At 37.3% G+C, this 19,353-nt stretch overlaps 1 protein-coding gene across 9 annotated transcripts in view; it reads right to left on the reverse strand.

Annotated features, from left to right (window-relative positions):
* PCDH15 (protocadherin related 15) overlaps positions 1-19,353 on the reverse strand; it is a 1,819,045-nt gene that overhangs the window by 183,141 nt on the left and 1,616,551 nt on the right. The gene's annotated exons all lie outside the window — the stretch shown is intronic.

Genomic DNA, 19,353 nt, shown 5'->3' on the forward strand with positions numbered 1-19,353 from the left:
AAATCGGTAAGGGCTTTTTGTTTTCCATTAGATAAAACATATTTAACTTTAAAGATTACTATCATACAACTAAGTAATAATATACTTATTTATATAAAATATATTTGTAAGAGAAATTTAAAAATTGTCTAAAATATTAGAAATTAAAAATTTTATAAATTATTTACTATCACTCGTCATCATGATCATATGCTTTATTTCTATTTATTTGTGAAATACAGCATTTTAAAAGTCCTTGTTTATATGAAAACTGTCTAAAGGTTTGATAGTTAATCACTCTATCTTTCCTGGAACACTCTTTATATGGGTTATAGACTATCACATTCCACACTACTGGCTGCCTTAGTGATCACTCTTCATTCTTCTATTTAGCTGATTCGTTTACCTCCTCACAACTTTCAAGTGATGGCGACCACAGGTGCCGCTGCCCTTTTTCTTATTTTTTTTTTAATTTCAACTTTTATTTTAGGTTTTGGAGTACATGTGCAAGTCTGTTACATGATGTTTCATAATGCTGAGGTTTGGGGTACAACTGATCCAGTCATCGAGGTAGTGAGCATAGTACTCAATAGGCAGTTTTTCAGCCCTTGCTCCCCTCCTTCCCCCACCTCCTCTAATAGTCTCCAGTATCTATTGTTCCCATCTTTATGTCCAGGTGTACCCAATGTTTAGCTCCCACTTATAAGTGAAAACATGCAGTATTTGGTTTTCTGTTCCTGCATTAATTCACTTGGTATAATTGTTTCAAGCTGCATCAATGTTGCTGCAAATGGCAATACCTTCAGGCTTTTTTATGTTTGCATAGTATTCCATGGTGCATATGTAACGCATTTTCTTTATCCAATCCACCACTGATGGACACTCAGATTGATTCCATGTCTTAGCTATTGTGAAAAGTGCTGTGATGAACATATAAGTGCATGTATCTTTTTCGTAGAGCAACTTATTTTTCTTTGGTTATATACCCAGTAATGGAATTGCTAGGTCAAATGATAATTCCGTTTTAGGTTAATTGAGAAATCTCCAAACTGCTTTCCACAGTGGCCGAATTAATTTACATTCCCACCAACAATGAATAAGTGTTTTTTTTTCCTCTATAACCTCATCAGCATCTGTTATTTTTTTGACTTTTTAATAATCAATCCTCTGACTGGTGTGTGGTGGTATTTTACTGTGGTTTTGATTTGCATTTCTCTGATTATTAGTGATTAACATTTTTTCATATGTTTGTTAGTTGCTTGTATGTTTTCTTTTGAGAAGTGTCTGTTCACGTCCTCTGATTTTTAATGGGGCGTTTGTTTTTTGCTTGTCGGATTAGGTTCTTTATAGATGCTGGATATTAGACCTTTGTCAGATGCATAGTTCATAAACACTTTCTCCTATTCTATAGATTGTCTGTTTACTTTGTTGATAGTCTCTTTGCTGGGCCAAAGCTCTTTAGTTTAATTAGTTCCCTCTCATCAACTTTTGTTTTTGTTGTAATTGCTTTTGGTGACTGAGTCATAACTTTTGTGCCAAGAGCAATGTTTAGAATGATATTTCTTAGGTTTCCTTCTAGGGTTTTTATAGTTTTATGTCTTCAATTTAAGTAATTGATTCATATCAAAAAAAAATTTTTTATGTGGTTGAAGGAAGGGCCTAGTTTCATTCATCTGCATATGGCTAGCCAGTACACCAGCACCATTCATTGAATAGGCAATTTTTTTCCATAGTTTGTTTTTGTAAGTTTTGTCACATGTCAGATGGTTGTAGGTATGTGACTTTATTTCTGAGAACTCTACTCTGTTCCACTGGTCTATGTGTTTGTTTTTGTGCCAGTACCATGTTGTTTTGATTAGTGTAGCCTTGTATTAATAATATAGTTTGATATAGGGTGGTGTGATGCTTCTAGCTTTATTCTTTTTGCTTTGCTCATATGATTTATAGTACCATGCTTAACCCTAGGTGATGTGGGGTTCATTCATTCATTCATTCATTTAACACGTTCACTGAATAGAAATTACTGAGTTATGGGAGTACAAAAAATGAAAAAGCTCACAAGGAGATGGAGTTCATCTCACATCCCCTTCTTCTGAATGTTCTTTAGAAATAATTCATCCATACTGACCTTATCAGACACCAGCCTCCTTCCTACCTCAAGGCTTTTCCATTTGCTTTTGTCTTTGCCTGTAACACTCTTGCATTATTATCCTCTTTTAACATTCTGGTCTCAAATGACACCAACTCCTCTGCATATACCCGTCCATAAACTACTCCATCACTATTGTCTTTACAGCACATATTCTTATGTGAAATGATGTTACATATTCACTTGTGTATGGTTTTGCAGTCTGTCTCTGCCCATCATCTGTAAGCTCCATTTGAGTAGATTTTTTTTCTGATTTGCCATTATTTAAGAGGGCAATAATAATTTGTTAAATGAATACTACAACTGATTTCAGTTGTCCCATAGAACTGATATTTATGGTGTCTTTTAAATAAACATAGAAATTAACCTTCCTAGTCTTAAAATTTGAAAGAGCTACATTTGTTTTATCTGAGTTCTTTTCTAAGGACACCAACCATCGGGCCTCCCAGAGAGTATCAAGGAACTGAAACTTACTAGAGCACTGCATCTGGGCAATGAGATACAAGATCCCTCACTGTCATGACTGCCTAACTGACCACCTGTGTCCTATTGACCAACTCATCTTCTCTATCTCTCTCTAATTCTTGTTTTCCTGCATGTAGTTACATTTCTTCTCTGAGATATAAACCCCTGATTTTAGTCAGGCCAGGAGATGGATTTGACACTAACCTCCCATTTCCTGGGCTGTAGCATCTGATTAAAGCCAACCCTGGCAATGCTTTTTGTCTCAGTTATCAGCTTTCTGTGCAGTGAGCAACAGGACCTAGACCAAGGGTGTCCAATCTTTTAGCATCCTTGGGCCACACTGGAAGAAGAATTATCTTGTGCCACACATATAATACACTAACACTAATGATAGCTGAAAGCTTTAAAAAAATCACAAACAAATCTCATAATGTTTTAAGACAGTTTATGAATTTGTGTTGGGCTGCACTGAAAGCTCTCCTTGGCTGCACGTGCCCTATGGGCCATGAGTTCAACAAGCTTGATCCTAGACCAAACCCCTGGCATTTCAGTAACACTTATGTGTGTGTGTATCATGAGCTGCCAAGACGTATAACACATGGGGATTATGGGAAAAACAGTTAAAGATAAAATTTGGGTGGGGAAACAGCCAAACCACATCATTCCACCCTGGCCCCTTTCAAATCTCATGTCCTCACATTTCAAAAGACAATCATGCCTTCCCAACAATCCTCCAACGTCTTAACTCATTCCAGCATTAATCCAAATGTCCAAGTCTAAAATCTTATCTGAGACACAGCAAGTACCTTTTGCTTATGAGCCTGTAAAATCAAAAGCATTGTTACTTCCTAGATACAATGGGAGTATAGGCTTTGGTAAATACACCCGTTCCAAATAAGAGAAATTAGCTAAAATGAAGGGGCTACAGGCCCCATGCATGTCTAAAATCCAGTGGGGAAGTTAAATCTTAAAAGCCCCCAAATGATCTTCTTTCACTCCATATCATATCCAGGTCTCACTGATGCTAGAAGTGTGCTGCCATGGCCTTGGGCAGCACCACCCTTATGGCTTTGCAGGGTATAGCCCCCTCTTGGCTGCTTTCATGGCTGGCATTGAATGCCTGCAGCTTTTCCAGGCACATAGAACAAACTGTCAGTGGATTTACCATTCTGGGGACTGGAGGACAGTGGCTGCCTTCTCACAGCTCCACTAGGCAGTGCACCAGTGGGGACTCTGCATGGGGGCTCCCACCACACATTTCACTTTCGTACTTCCCTAGCAGAGGTTCTCCATGAGAGTTCTGCCCTGCAGCACACCTCTGCCTGGATATCCAGGCATTTCCATACATCCTCTGAAATCTAGGCAGAGGTTCCTAAACCTCAGTTACTGTCTTTTCTACACCCGCCAGACCAACATCACATGGAAGCTGCCAAGGATTGAGAATTGCATCTTCTGAAGCAATGGCCTGAACTGTACCTTGGCCCATTTAGCCATGGCTGGAGTGGCTAGGATGCAGGGAACCAAGTCCTGAGGCTACACACAGCAGGGGGGTCCCTGTACTTAGCCCCGGCAACCATTTTTCCCTCTTAGGCCTCTGGGTGATGGGAGGGGATGCTGTGAATGTCTCTGACATGCCCTGCAGACATTTTCCCCATTGTCATGGTGAGTAACATTTGGCTCCTCGTTACTTATGCAAATTTCTGCTGCCAACTGGAATTCCTCTCCAGAAAATGGGTTTTCTTTTCTACTGCACATCAGGCTGTAAATTTTTCAAGCTTGTATGCTCTGCTTCCCCTTGAACACTTTGCTACTTAGAAATTTCTTCCACCAAGTACCCTAAGTCATCTCTCTCAAGTTCAATATTCCACAGATATCTAGAGTGGGGGCAAAATGCTGCCAGTCTCTGCATAGAAAGTGTGACCTTTACTTCAGTTCCCAACAAGTTCCTCATCTCCATCTGAGACCAGCTCAGCCTGGACTTCATTGTCCATATCACTTTCAGCAGTTTGTTCAAAGCCATTCAACAAATCTCTATGAAGTTCCAAACTTTCCCACATCTTCCTGTCTTCTTCTGAGCCCTCCAAACTGTTCCAACCTCTGCCTGTTACCCAGTTCCACAGTCACTTCCACATTTTCAGGTGCCTTTACAGCAGTGCCGCTCTACCTGGTATCAATTTACTGTATTAATCCATTCTCACACTGCTATGGGGACATACCAGATACTGGGTAATTTATAAAGTAAAAAAGTTTAATTAACTCATAGTTCTGCAGGGCTGAGGAAGCCTCAGGAAACTTACAATCATGGCAGAAACCTACAAGACATCCTTCTTCACAGGGTGACAGCAAAGAGAAGTGCAGAGTGAAGTAAGGGAAAAATCCTTATAAAACCATTGGATTTTGTGAGAACTCACTCACTATCATGAGAAGGGCACGGAAGTAACCGCCCCCATGATTCAATTGTCTCCCACCGGGTCTCTCCCACTACATGTGAAGATTTTGGGAACTACAGTTCAAGATAAGATTTGGGTAGGGACACAGCAAAACCATATCACCCTCTAAGAATTTATTTATCTAAGAATGTGGATACATTGTTGGCAAGTTTTCAATTTATAACCCATAAATATCTGTTAATTTTCTCATTGACAGCTTCTCAAATTCGTCTCTCAAGATGGTGGGCAAGGATGGGAAACATAGGTATGCTTTCATACTTATGGCCTCACGATTGGACAGGTTGGAGAGACAAAATGTACACATAAAAACACAATTATTTCCGAACATTTCTGATTAAAACTGTGAAAAGGAAACATGTGGTGCTATTAAATCGAGGTGCTACAACTGGAGAACAGATCTTAAGATTTATAGTAAACTAGACTTTATAACTCACTGCAGACACTCACAAATCAATCACAAAACATACAAAATGTATTTACTTCATAGAGCGTATAGTAATTGGGTTATATGTAGAGTCTAATTTAGTATATCATTTGAGTATTAAAATGATAAACTAGGCCAGGTGCAGTGGCTCACTCCTGTAATCCCAGCACTTTGGGAGGCTGAGGTGTGTGGATCACCTGAGGTCAAGAGTTCGACACCAGCCTGGCCAACATGGTGAAACTCCATCTCTACTACAAATACAAAAAATTTAGCCTGGCATTGTGGCAGGCACCTGTAATCCAAGCTGCTTGGGAGGCTGAGGTAGGAGAATTGCTAGAACTCTGGGGCTGGAGGTTGCAGTGAGCTGAAATCACACCACTACACTCCAGCCTGGGTGACAGAGTAAGACTCCATCTCAAAAAAAAAAAAAAAAAAAAAAAAACCCCACTTAATTTTATTAGGATTTTGAACAAGGGGTAAAAGTAGACATATATCAGTAGGAAGTCACAAAAATTAAAGCTGTCTTTTAACCAAAAAGTCTTCCTAAGTTTTGGTAAGAACATTATTAAAATATGTATATTTTAAAAATGTGTGGGATTCTAAAGGCCCTATCAGCATATTTTCATGAAAACTTTCTTCTCAAATATTACAATGCCATGGATGACATCAGAATTACTTCAAGAGTTTAGGTATTAATATCCTAAAGTTTACAGTTGATGAGGATGTAAGCACTGTACCAAACTAGAGGCAAAGTTGTGTTTTTCCATCACTCTGGAAGTGAGGAGAAAGAGGAGGAAAAATTAACTAACATCAATGTGCTTCACATAAGCTAAGTGTGTCATTCTCCATCAAGCCCAAACAATAATCCAGCAAAATAGGTCTTCTTATTCCTATATGATTACAAGGTTTAAAGAAGTTAATTAACCGCTGTACAATATAATTTTTATGAGTTAAACAAAAAACTAGTGACATTAGTCAATAATTTTCATATACTCTAGAGATGTTCACCAAACCTAAGGGCACTCAGGAAGAACATGATTTATGACATCTATTATAAAGGAATCAATTTTTTTTGGTTCATGATGTAGATATATTTCTAAATATGATTGGGGGTAGTATGTAACTTATTTAAATATTATGTGGTTTCCAAAATATGTAACAAATGATATAAGCTTTGTGATGTCCTTTTATCTGATAAATTTGAAATGTGTAAAATTCAATAATTATGAGTATGTGTATTTATTCATATCTGTATTAACATGAATAACACATGGCAGACAAATCTTGCATTGGTGATGCTCACATTAGATTTTTAAAATCAAAATGTGATATAATTCTACACAATAATAGGGTGAGAATAATTAATATGACAGAATAAATGTAAATCTACATCAAGAAAATAGAATAATAAGATTTCAATAATTTTCTTCATTATTCAGCACATTTTCTACTTTTGATTTCTATTCTTATAGTGTGTGTTAAACACAATATGTTTCAACTTAGTTATCATGAGAATACAATTAATTACTACAGGATGTAATTGCATACCTGTATGAAAGATGTTTCAAACTTGAAAACTTAGGGAATTTCAATGAGAATATAATGGATCAAAATAATTAGGTTCTTAATATCAGGGGAAATCTTGATTTAGTCATTTTTCTTAAACACATAATTATCAAGAAATTACTTATTCAGGCTCACATTGTTTTCTTCATAATTTCTTCATAATTATAGCAATCACATTGTATCAGGGAATACTAAACTTATTATTATCATTAAAAACAAACATTAAGTAATTTGTTTTCAAGAACACAAAAATTTTACCCCAACATGGTTTCCAAAATTCTTTTTCCCAAAGTCTTTGAGGCAACTACTCTGATTTATTTTGTAACAGTACAATTCACAAAATCTCCCAAGTATGATTTAACATCAGGAATTACTATAAAGTGGTTTGTGTGTGTGTGTGTGTATACATATATATGTACACAGACACACATATATATGTATATATATGTATATAGATATATATATATATACACACAAATATATATATATATATATATATATATATATATATATTTTGCAGGCATGTGACTTAGTCATATTTTAGTGAATTTAACTGGATGTCAAGGTATCCTTAAAGGACAAAAGAGAAAAAAAAAAAAAAAACAGCAGGTGAAACTCTTCATGTAACCACTGAGAAAGTCCTGTGCTTTTTTTACTTCTTCCTCCCTCTTCCCTATTTTTAACACCTGGAATGACCAATATGTTTTGACAACACGTTGGCAAGTTCCTTATGCAGTTTGACACTTAATATAAGGTGTTTGTATAGCTCAGTTTCTACAGATAGGATATTGACACAGCTATTAAAGATTGTAAAAAATATTTGCTTTAAGGCTATTTACCACTAAATGTTTTGGGAACTGTGCTTTTCAAAGGTAAACATAACTCGACCCTTAAAGGTATCAAATAACACATTCCTTGTAAAATTTATTTATGTAAACACAGTTGTTAAGTTTATGAAGTTGGCATTTGGCACACCTTCAGACTTTCCTAATACAAAAAATTCATGTAGCCAAAGGAACTTAGAGATGAACCTTATCTGAGCTAGTAATTAGTGACTCTATATTCTATGGCTTAAATTCTTAATGCTGTCTTCACAATCTACCAGACTAAGCAGGATCCGACTTAGGTTTCCCTCTCCATCCTCCTGAAAAAAAATGGCCTTGGTTTTTGAAACTTACTGTTCTTCCGCATACTACGGGGCCTGATTCTTTTGTTACATGACTTTATCTTCAGACCTCAGCTCAGAATCACTTCTAGAACCTTCCTTGACTCTCTAGATACAATCATGCTCCCTCTTATCTCGTTTCACAGAATCCTAAACATTTCTAAGTACTTTTTTTTTTTCTTGTCTTTTTTTTTTTTTTTTTGAGGCAGAGTCTCACTCTGTCCCCTAGGCTGGAGTGCAGTGGTGCAATCTCTGCTCACTGCAAGTTCCACCTTCTGGGTTCACGCCATTCTCCTGCCTCAGCCTCCCAAGTAACTGGGACTACAGGCGCCCACCACCATGCTTGGCTAATTTTTTGCATATTTTAGTAGAGATGGGGTTTCACCAGGTTAGCCAGGATGGTCTTGATCTCCTGACCTCGTGATCTGCCCACCTTGGCCTCCCAAAGTGCTGGGATTACAGGCGTGAGCCACTGCGCCCGGCCTTACTTGATTGACTTTTTAACTTTTATCCTTTTAAGTTTGAAATACTGAGGCTTGGAACCATGACAGTTTTCCCTTATTGCTTAATCTAGCATCTCTTATATAATAGAATCTCTTTAAATAATATTCAATGCACAAACACATAGTAAATCTTGAGGAATTTTTATTGTGTTTGGATCTCAAGGGCACAGATTTGAGTTAAATATAACCTATAGTTTATGAAACATTATCATTGATGGATCTTCAAGGCATATTTGTTTATTCATTTCTTTCTCTTCTTTTATTCTCATACCTCTTTTTCCTATCTCTCTTTGCCACCAATGGCAACCTTTTTAATACATTTAAGGAGTATCTTTTAACTAGACCATTTATGGTACATTGTATTATAGTTTAGCAAATATCCCCTCCCCTTTCTTCCACTTCCTATTCTACTGATTTTTTGGGCTAGGCCATGTGACTTGCTTTGGTCAACTGAAATGAAGAACTGTGACATGGGAGCAGTCTTAACATGTCATCATGTGGTTAGGCAAGTTCTCTTGGGATTCTGTTCTCACCACGTGAAAAGCAGGCCTGGTTAGCCATGTGTCCCTGCAGAAGGGGATATGTGGAATAGACATGAGCCCAGCCAAAGTCAGCCAACTCTTAGCTGCCTCACAGACACATAAATAAAAATATTGATCTTTGCTATTGTAGAACAGTGAGATTTTGGTGTTGTTCACTAAGAATTATTTTTGTAGGAAAACCTGTAGATGCTACCGTGTGCTTAAAAAAAAAAACTTTATGTAATGGTATTGCTTTCTTTTTCTATTTTCACTGAGCACTCAGTTCTTACACTTCATTCTTTTTGCTATGTGTTAATCAAATCCTGCCATGCCAGAAGTTCACAGGGTACTTCACACTAACTAATGATCACAGTTGTATAGCAATCTCTGGGATATGCTAGAAAGTTCACAATATGACAGATAATGTTCCTGACAATGGCATTGTCTTGAATGCTTTTAAATTATTTGACTCTGTAGTAAAGATGGCTTGAGGTTGGAGGGAGGATGGGGTGGCAGGCTCTGCATTATCATGGTGAGTGGAACAGCTAGGTGTGAAGCCAAACAAGCTGTAGCATTTAGCCACAATGGTAGTCTAGTCAAACGGAAACTTCGAAACAGAATACTCAGGTCCAGTCCTTAGATTATAAACACACCCCAAGAAAAGATCAAGCAGGGAAAAAATTGTCATGGTCATGTTTCAGAGGCACAGCACCTTTCTGACTCCCTAGTACCTTATGCCACCCCCTTCTTCTCTACAACTTATGCTCAGGTTCCTGGACCTCTGACCTTTACAAGATTTTCCAGAATGCAGAGGAAAAGCACAAAGAGAAGGAAGCAGATCACAAAATACAAATATGGATGACAGATCTCATAGACATAAAGCATAAAAAAGGTCAGAGTAAACATAAAAAAGATAGTTAATATATATTATTTACTATGTAGTAGGCACCAACTGTTCCACATAAATGACATCATTTCAACCTCACAGCAATCCTATAAAGTATTTCTTTTGTTATTAGAACACATGAAATATATTCTCTAAACAATTTTTTTAAGTATATCACACAGTATTGTTAACTACAGTCACAATTTTGGAAAGCAGATCCTTAGAACAATACCAGAAAAACAAACAAAAAATCACTCAATTTAGACATGGGTAAAGGATTTGAATAAACACTTTTTCAAAAAAAAAAAACACACACACGACATACAAATGGCCAACAGTACATAAAAATGTGCTCAACATCATTAGTCATCACGGAAATAAAAGTCAAAACTACAATCAGATATCACCTCATGCTTTGTAGGATGGCTGCTATTTAAAAAAAGTTTTTTTAAAGTTAGCAAGAATGTGAAGAAATTGCTAAACGTGTGCACTGTTGGTGGAAATGTAAAATGGCACTGTCAATATGAGAAACAGTATGGGGTTTCCTCAGAAAATTACAAATATAACTACCATATGATCCAGTAGTTCTACTTCTGGGAATTTATTGAAAAGATTTGAAATCAGGATCTTTAAGAGATATCTATCTGTACTCCCATGTGTACTGAAGCATTATTCAGAATATCTAAGATGTAGAAACAGCCTAAATGTTCACTGATGGATGAGTGGATAAAGAAAATGTGGTATATGCATACAAGTGAACATTACTCAGCTTTAAAAAGAAGAAAGTACTGCCATTTGTAACAATGTGCACGAATCTTGAGGAGATTATGGTAAGTGAACTAAGCCAGTCATAGGACCAATACCGCATGGTTGCATTTACATGAGATTTCTAAAATAGTCAAACTCAGGGAAGCAGAGGTGGTTGTCAGGGGCTAAGGGAAAGGGGAAATAGGGAGTGGCTGTTCAAAGGCATAAAGTTTTAATTGTCCTATTTTTGTTCTCATTTTCCAGATGCCAGAACTGAGGGTTACAGTGAATTAAGTGACTTGACCAAGGCCACAGCGCTAGTCAGTGGGAGTTTTTGAAGTTGAAACCAGACATTCTTGCTGCTGAGCCCACACTCTTGAAACCATTTAAAATTTTATTGAGCTGATAAACTATATAAATTTGCATAAGAGGGGCCATCATACACCAGACACAATTCATACAAAGAAAAGAATATCTAAATATATACTAGTAAAAAACTTTAATATAAAAATGGAGATTTTTATAAGCAGATAAAGCTAAAATATCTAAAAATGAAGAAAAATTAATTTAGCTTCACACTTTATAGTTTATTAAATAATAAAAAATAGTGAAATATCGTCTATATAGCTTTAAAGGGAAAAATTTTTGACCCAAGACTCTAGTAGTCTTTCAAGTTTCATAAGTATAAGCAAAAAAAAAGTGTCATATAAGAACTTACAAAGTGTATATCCTCAATAAATTGAAGACATAAATAAACTAAGAGATGCAGCAAATGAAGAGCTTAAGAGTGGATGGGTCAGAATATAAAAGGAGTGTTGCATATCATACATAGGTTTAAATATGGAAAATATAAATAGCTGTTGTAAAAATGCCTAGGAAATATAATTAAGGCACCATAAATTATTTTTAAATAAAATGTATGTGACTAATTCTTCAAAGAAAATATAATGAAAATAAACTTACAGAGTTAAAAACAAAAAGGTGAGTCAAAAATAAATGTCATATCCCCAGATGACTCAGACACATGAAAATTAAAAGAGTAAGAAGGCAGCATCAGGAGACCAGAGGCCAATTTACGATGAAGGCCGCCCATGGGTTCTTAATCAACAGAACTCTGGTCCTTCATTTAAATTTCATTGTCCTTGCCCTGTCTGCAAAGTTTTTCACCATTCATTTCCTTCTCTCCATTGAAAACTTCTTTTCACCTGTACCACATCACTAGCAGATTTCCCTTCCATCTTGTCAGTCTTTAATTTCTCTGGCTCATTCCACTAATCAGTCCTTGACGTATCCCCAAATTCTGAGAGTCTATTTCCAGGTTTTTCTCTTATCTGATTATGTTTTCATTCTTGGAGAATGGATTCACTCTCAGAGTTTGAACCTCAATTCAGGTAACTCTTGTGTTCACATTTATTTTTTAAGCTCTTAGTCTGATATTTTCTGCCTGATCCATCCCAGGCTCTTTAAATGCAACCACATCATCCCTGCATCAGATCAAAGCAGCTGCGGCAACTCAATACCTATCATCTAGGGTCCTCCTCATGGAGTTGCTGATCTGTGTGGAGGCAACCTTAGTCTCACACTGCCATCTGCCTCTAGCCTCCTCTCAGCGTTAGGTTTCATGTATTCCTTGGTTTGATAATGGGCAACAGATAAGGTTTCTGCCAGCCCCATGGTACAGCTCCTTCAGCCTCCATCCTCCACACCTGAGGCTGAGGGGATGGGGGAGGGTGTGGGTGCCAATTTTTCTCGTTCTATAGATAGTTGCACTCAGATGTTTTGAAATCATTTAAAATTTAATTTGTCCTAAAATTGACCTCATGTGTCAGGCTGCGTGACACAGTCTCTAGGCTGTGTTGTCTGTGTTTGATTGTAGGGCTACCGTCCAAACATAGCCACCATGCAAGAAAATGAGCAAATTGCAAAGAGGACAAAGATAAGACCAGGAATTACGACTGGCTTAACTTAGAGGGTATTAAGGCCAAGAATCCAGGTCATGAGAAGCCAAGATACCCTTCCAGAGGGTCTGTTTCCATTTACCCTGGCAAGACATTCAGGATAAAGAATATCATTTAAGCCATAAGGGAGGTCTGTGGGCCAGTCCCAGAGAAAGCCTATTATATATCACTCAATTTTCTTGGAAACCTGTCTTGTTTAAAGTATATTGGGACCCAGGTCCTGTGAGGTATATTCTTATTCCCCACTCCCCAAATATGTAAATTATTGATACTGTTAAAAGAAAAACTTTAGACAAATTTAAGTGTTTAATTGGGAAAAGAAAAAAAATGATTTGCAAATCAGCCCCTAGAATCAAAGAAAATTCAGAGAGACTTTGGCACTGTCACAAGGTCAAACATCTACGGGAAAAAAATGTGATGTGCAAAAACCAAAACTGAGATACAGAAACAGCTGGATTGGTTACAGCTCAACATTTCCCTTATTTAAACAAAGTTTAAACAGCCACTTATGAGTGGTTAAAGTATAGCTACTGGGATTGGCTGAGACTAAGCTGTTGTTACAGGGCAACATATTACTAAAGTTAGGCTTTTAGTCTGTTTACCTGCTAAGTATGTGAGTATGGAGATTTTTCAGGCTAGATTTTAGTTTTATTTAGTAACACATTATGGGATCTGAAGGAAATTTTTGTAAAGGTTGAAACAAACAAATTTTATGCACATTTCCATTTATAACAAAAGAAAATGCCCCTTTAGCTCTGGCAAGTATGACAATTTCTAAACTAAAAGAGAATTATTTACATCTGAATTGTTAATTCTAATATGAATTTCAAGTATTATTAATAATATAATCATTTTTCACTAAGCCTTCCCTTTAATACCCGTTTACACTTTCAAATCTAATTATATTCCATTGTCGTTTTAAAGATCAAGCCCCAACTGTTTCATGGTGTACCTTCTTTCTAATTAAGTATTTGAGACCAATGGGAGTCAGGCTGGGACTATATCATGTCAATTTTCCCAAGCTGACGTTCACAGTAAAAGTAGTTCTTGATTATTTCCCTAACAGCTTTGATGTTAAGGGGAAAAAAAAGCAACAACAACACTGAGCTGTGTATATTCCCTCCTCATGCTCCTGGGTGAGTAAGCATAGTTAGTAGCTGCTGATCTTAAAAATCAGAGTTTCTGCTACATTGTTAGCAATAACCTAAATCAATACAGACTAACAACACAAGCCAGTATGTGGTGAGTCTTGAAAAATAGATCAGTAGTGATATCAATTGAAAATGATACCAAAAAACTATATTATCTGGAAGGGAAAATACAATTTTATAACACTCTTGGTCCTGAATAGTTTTAACTATTGCACACAAAGCAAGCAAGCAGCAAATTACAGATGAAGATGACTGTTACTTCTTTCTACTGTTAACACCCTCCGCTAATAGATTGTAATAGAATGACTATTTGGAGGGTTAAGCATTGGGAAATGTCCATAATTACATAACATGTTTGGTAACATCATGACATTTTAATAAAACACAGATATACATTATAGAAAAGAAGAACTGGTCATCTTTTCTCATTCTCTAGAGATCAACAAAAGTACCCTTGAATGACAGATGGGTGTTAAAATCCCTTTGCAAATAATTCCTCAGGTTCTTCTAAGCTGTGAAAGGCTACAATAGCTCTCAAAATCTCAACAGAGGGAAATAAAATACTTCACAGTTATATATATACTTTCTGAAAAAGTATAGTGAGAATACTAAGTATCTGGGAACTGATTTTAAAGTCCATAACTATTAAAAATTGCAAGAATTTTTATGGAGCATATGCATTTCATAAATCAGTATTAAAGCCTGAAAAAAGAAATCTTAAAAGTTTACATAATTCTCACAATGTTTTATATATATATATATATATATATATATATATGAAAGTTGGTCAAAATTGCTCATATTGAGAGGTGACAACGTGCTGGTGGCCCTCGCTCGCTCTCAGCGTCTGCTCTGGGCATGCTTGAGGAGCCCTTCAGCCTGCCGCTGCACTGTGGGAGCCCCTCTCTGGGCTGGCCGAGGTTGGAGACAGCTCCCTCTGCTTGCAGGGAGGTGAGGAGGGAGAGGTGCGGGCGGGAACTGGGGCTGCACACAGCACTTGCAGGCCAGCACAAGTTCCGGGTGGGTGTGGGCTCGGCGGGCCCCACACTCTGAGTGGCCATCCGGTGCCGCTGGCCTGGGCAGTGAGGGGCTTAGCACCCGGGCCAGCAGCTGCGGAGGGTGCACTGGGTCCCCCAGCACTGCCGGCTTGCCCGTGCTGCACTCGAATTCTTGCTGGGCCTCAGCTGTCTCCCCATGGGGCAGGGCTTGGGACCTGCAGCCCACCATGACTGAACCCCGCCCCCTCCCGTGGGCTCCCATGCAGCCCAAGCCTCCCGAAAGGGGCACCGCCCCCTGCTCCACGGCGCCTGGTCCCATCGACTGCCCAAGGGCTGAGGAGTGCCAGTGCCCCGATGCGGGATCCACTAGCCAAAGCCAGCTGGGCTCCTGAGTCGGGTGGGGACTTGGAGAACTTTTATGTCAGCTGGAGGATTGTACATGTGCCAATCAGCACTGTGTGTCTAGCTTGGGGTTTGTGGATGCATCAATCAGCACTCTGTATCTAGCTAATCTGGTGGGGACTTGGAGAACTTTTATGTCTAGCCAGAGGATTGTATATGCACCAATCAGCACTCTGTCTAGCTCGGGCTTTGTGGATGCACCAATCAGCACTCTGTATCTAGCTAACCTGGTGGAGACTTGGAGAACTTTTATGTCTAGCTAAAGGATTGTAAATGCACCAATCAGTGCTCTGTGTCTAGCTCAAGTTTGTAAATGCACCAATCAGCATCCTGTGTCTAGCTCAAGGTTTGTAAATACACCAATCCGTGCTCTGTGTCTAGCTCATCTAGTGGGGACTTGGAGAACTTTTGTGTCTAGCTCATCTAGTGGGGACTTGGAGAACTTCTGTGTCTAGCTAAAGGATTGTAAATGCACCAATCAGTGCTCTGTGTCTAGCTCAAGGTTTGTAAACACACCAATCAGCACTCTGTGTCTAGCTCAAGGTTTGTAAACACACCAATCAGCACCCTGTGTCTAGCTCAAGGTTTGTAAATGCACCAGTCAGTGATCTGTGTCTAGCTCTTCTAGTGGGGACTTGGAAAAGTTTTACATCTAGCTAGAGGATTGTAAATACACCAATCGGCACTCTGTGTCTAGCTCAGGGATTGTAAATGCACCAATCAGCACCCTGTCAAAATGGACCAATCAGCTCTCTGTAAAACGGACCAATCAGCTCTCCGTAAAATGGACCAATCAGCTCTCTGTAAAATGGGCCAATCAGCAGGATGTGGGTGGGGTCAGATAAGGGAATAAAAGCAGGCTGCCCAAGCCAGCAGCAGCAACCTGCTTGGTGCCTTTCCACAGTGTGGAAGCTTTGTTTTTTCACTCTTTGCAATACATCTTGCTGCTGCTCACTCTTTGGGTCCACACTGCCTTTATTAGCTATAACACTCACAGCAAAGGTCTGCAGCTTCACTCCTGAGGCTAGCGAGACCATGAACCCACCAGGAGGAATGAACAACTCCAGACGGGTAGAACGAACAACTCCAGACGTGCTGCCTTAAGAGCTGTAAGACTCACTGCGAAGGTCTGCAGCTTCACTCCTGAAGCCAGCGAGACCACGAACCCACCAGAAGGAAGAAACTCCAAACACATCCAAACATCAGAAGGAACAAACTCTGGACACACCATCTTCAAGAACTGTAACACTCACCGCGAGGGTCTGTGGCTTCATTCTTGAAGTCAGTGAGACCAAGAACCCACCAATTTCAGAGACAATATTAAAGATATTCCAATTACTACCTTACTTTAAACAAGAACCTTATAAATTCCTAAAATATATAAAATATAAGGAATGGTACAAATAATGCTTCACTTCTCGGAGATGAAGTGAAGATGAAACATAAACCCTATTTATTTATCCCAATTATTCCATGTTCGCATACTCACAAAGGACACTATTCTGTCACAATTTAACCCTGTTCCCCAAAATCTCCTCATAAATGCAGTTTCAAAAAGAACAAAACTATGCAAATAAACATTACACCCGCAGTTTTGTTTTGTCAAATTTGGGAATGAGACATCTCTGGTAAAAAGAAATAAAGGTTAGCCATTTTTATTTCCAAAATGATCAGTCATTCACTATTCATGTCTCATGTGAACTACATAATGTCAATGCTGTCATGAAAGCAAGGTAGAAAAAAGAGATTCTCTCAGCTTTAATTCAGTAGGGGGAAAAGTTGCTGGAATATGTTTTTCCTCCCTCTGGAACACTTCAGCTTTGCAAAACATGTATTTTATAATTCTTAATTTGTATTCAACAATAATGCTCTCTCTGGCTTTCAGAGTTTTTCCAGTTTCTCTGATATTTCAAAAAGTTATGGTGTTGTCATTTTATAGTTTAAAATGAGTGGTTCTCACTTCATTCAAAAGAAACAGGATACCTTGAAAACGATGTGGCCAACCTCTAGAAATGAAAATTATTATTGCTTAATAATAGTAATACCTAATATATGTGGGGATAGAAACCTGGTTGAGCATGTATATACATCAATCATTTAATTCTCATAGCCCTTAAATGGCCAAACTAAGTCTTGGAGATATTAAAAATTTTTTCTACGGTAATATAAAATTAAATTTCTGAAAATCTGGCCCATTTTGTCAATCCTGAAAAATACAGAATAGCCATTTGTTTATTCACCTATTCAATTATTCAACAAATGTTTCCTGGCAGACCAGTAACTACCAGGCTTAGAGTTAGACAAAAGAATACAAACTGAAATAAGTTTTGATTCCTGTCCTCAAGGACCTTACATTCTAGTTTGGAAAAGAGACTATTAAATAAACCTACAGTGTTAAGATAGATACTTACAGCCCCAGTTAGTTGCATAGGATCCCAGAAGAATATGAAATTGAAACTATTTTCTTCTAATTAATAAACATTTATAACAGTAACAGAGTAGAAAACACTTGGCAAGCCTATCTGAATAATAATTATTCTGTCTTTATGGTACCAACATAAAATAAGGGTAAAAATCAAGCATAACATTTAAAAAAAGTAATTATGTAATGTAGTAATTTCAAAAATGCTCATGGAATTGAGCTTTTATTTAGGATTCGTGTAGGTGCAACTAAATTGCAACTATGCTCACTTAAGGGTACCAACTTGCAGCAATGATTCAAAAACTCAATTCTGATCATAGCTATATCAAAAGATTGTTGGTGTTTCAAGGGCCAAAACTGAGTCTGATAAATATATACTCAATAACTGAAATAAACAGTTTCAGTTTTTCAACTGAATGACTGGCATCCACTTTTTATCTAATGAAAGGCCAACATCAATTATTAAATGCTAAAAATTACTACTGGGAATGCAAAACTGAAAACCTCTTCCAAAGAAATATGAAATTTAAATCTGGCAATTTTATTTAAAAGAGGTTCAAAGTGTAAAAACAGAGCTTTCTCTTTAGATAAATACTTACAATAAGTAATTTATCTTCTTTATAGAACAGACAACAGACCAAGACAACTTTTCGCACCTTGGTGGATGTGCTCTGAATGCCAAGCCAGGCACCAGTCATTACTACCAAAAGGGAAGTAAGAAATTTACTGTCTATATGAAGACTTTCAGGTCTGTCCCATGTAGGTGAAAAATAGCGCTACTTTTAGTCTCTCATCATTAACACCGTTAAACTCTATATTAAATTCTGTGCTGATGAAAACTGTTTTTAAAATGTATGTTAGTATTGTGTTTGCTTACACTCATTTATTACAGAGTTTTATGGTTTGCATATTTGAAATTCTGTCTTTTCTATAAAATTTTCAGTTTCTTGAGAGCAAAAACTGGTTACCACAATGACCAGTATATAGTTGGTGCTAAAAACACATATGTTGAATAAAACTGAATACATATTCCTAATTTCAAAGTAATTGTACGTGTTATAATGTACTTAAAAAACAGAAAAATTGCCAGTTTCACATTCACCATCTTTATTGATGGGTTCAAGTCTATGGAATTTTTGCCTATCATATATCCCAAAGCACAATAAAGCAGTTTCAAAGACATTTTAACACACTTAAGAAAAGGAGCTTCTGAATTATAGCCCACCACTTTCATGTTAACATTAGTATATTTTGATTCCTTATAGTCACAATAGTTTATAAGACTTGTCCAAATTGAAGCTGAAAAATGTTATGATGGCCATTCATTTTTAATTAAGTACAAGCATTAAAAGAAATACTATTTATATTAGCAATAGAAAACAGAACTTCTAAATCACTTATAAGATTCAGGATTTTATTTTCTTACTCTTCTAAAATAGTTCATTTAACTTTTATTTATATTTTTCTAAAATTTATCAGCCACCAACTTACAGTGTGAGCCCACTCAAAGAAAAATTTAAATCATCAGGATAATAATTAATATTTATAAAACAAGGTATTTATAGAA

Source organism: Symphalangus syndactylus, chromosome 4, assembly GCF_028878055.3.
Source record: "Symphalangus syndactylus isolate Jambi chromosome 4, NHGRI_mSymSyn1-v2.1_pri, whole genome shotgun sequence".
Taxonomy (NCBI): Eukaryota; Metazoa; Chordata; class Mammalia; order Primates; family Hylobatidae; genus Symphalangus; species Symphalangus syndactylus.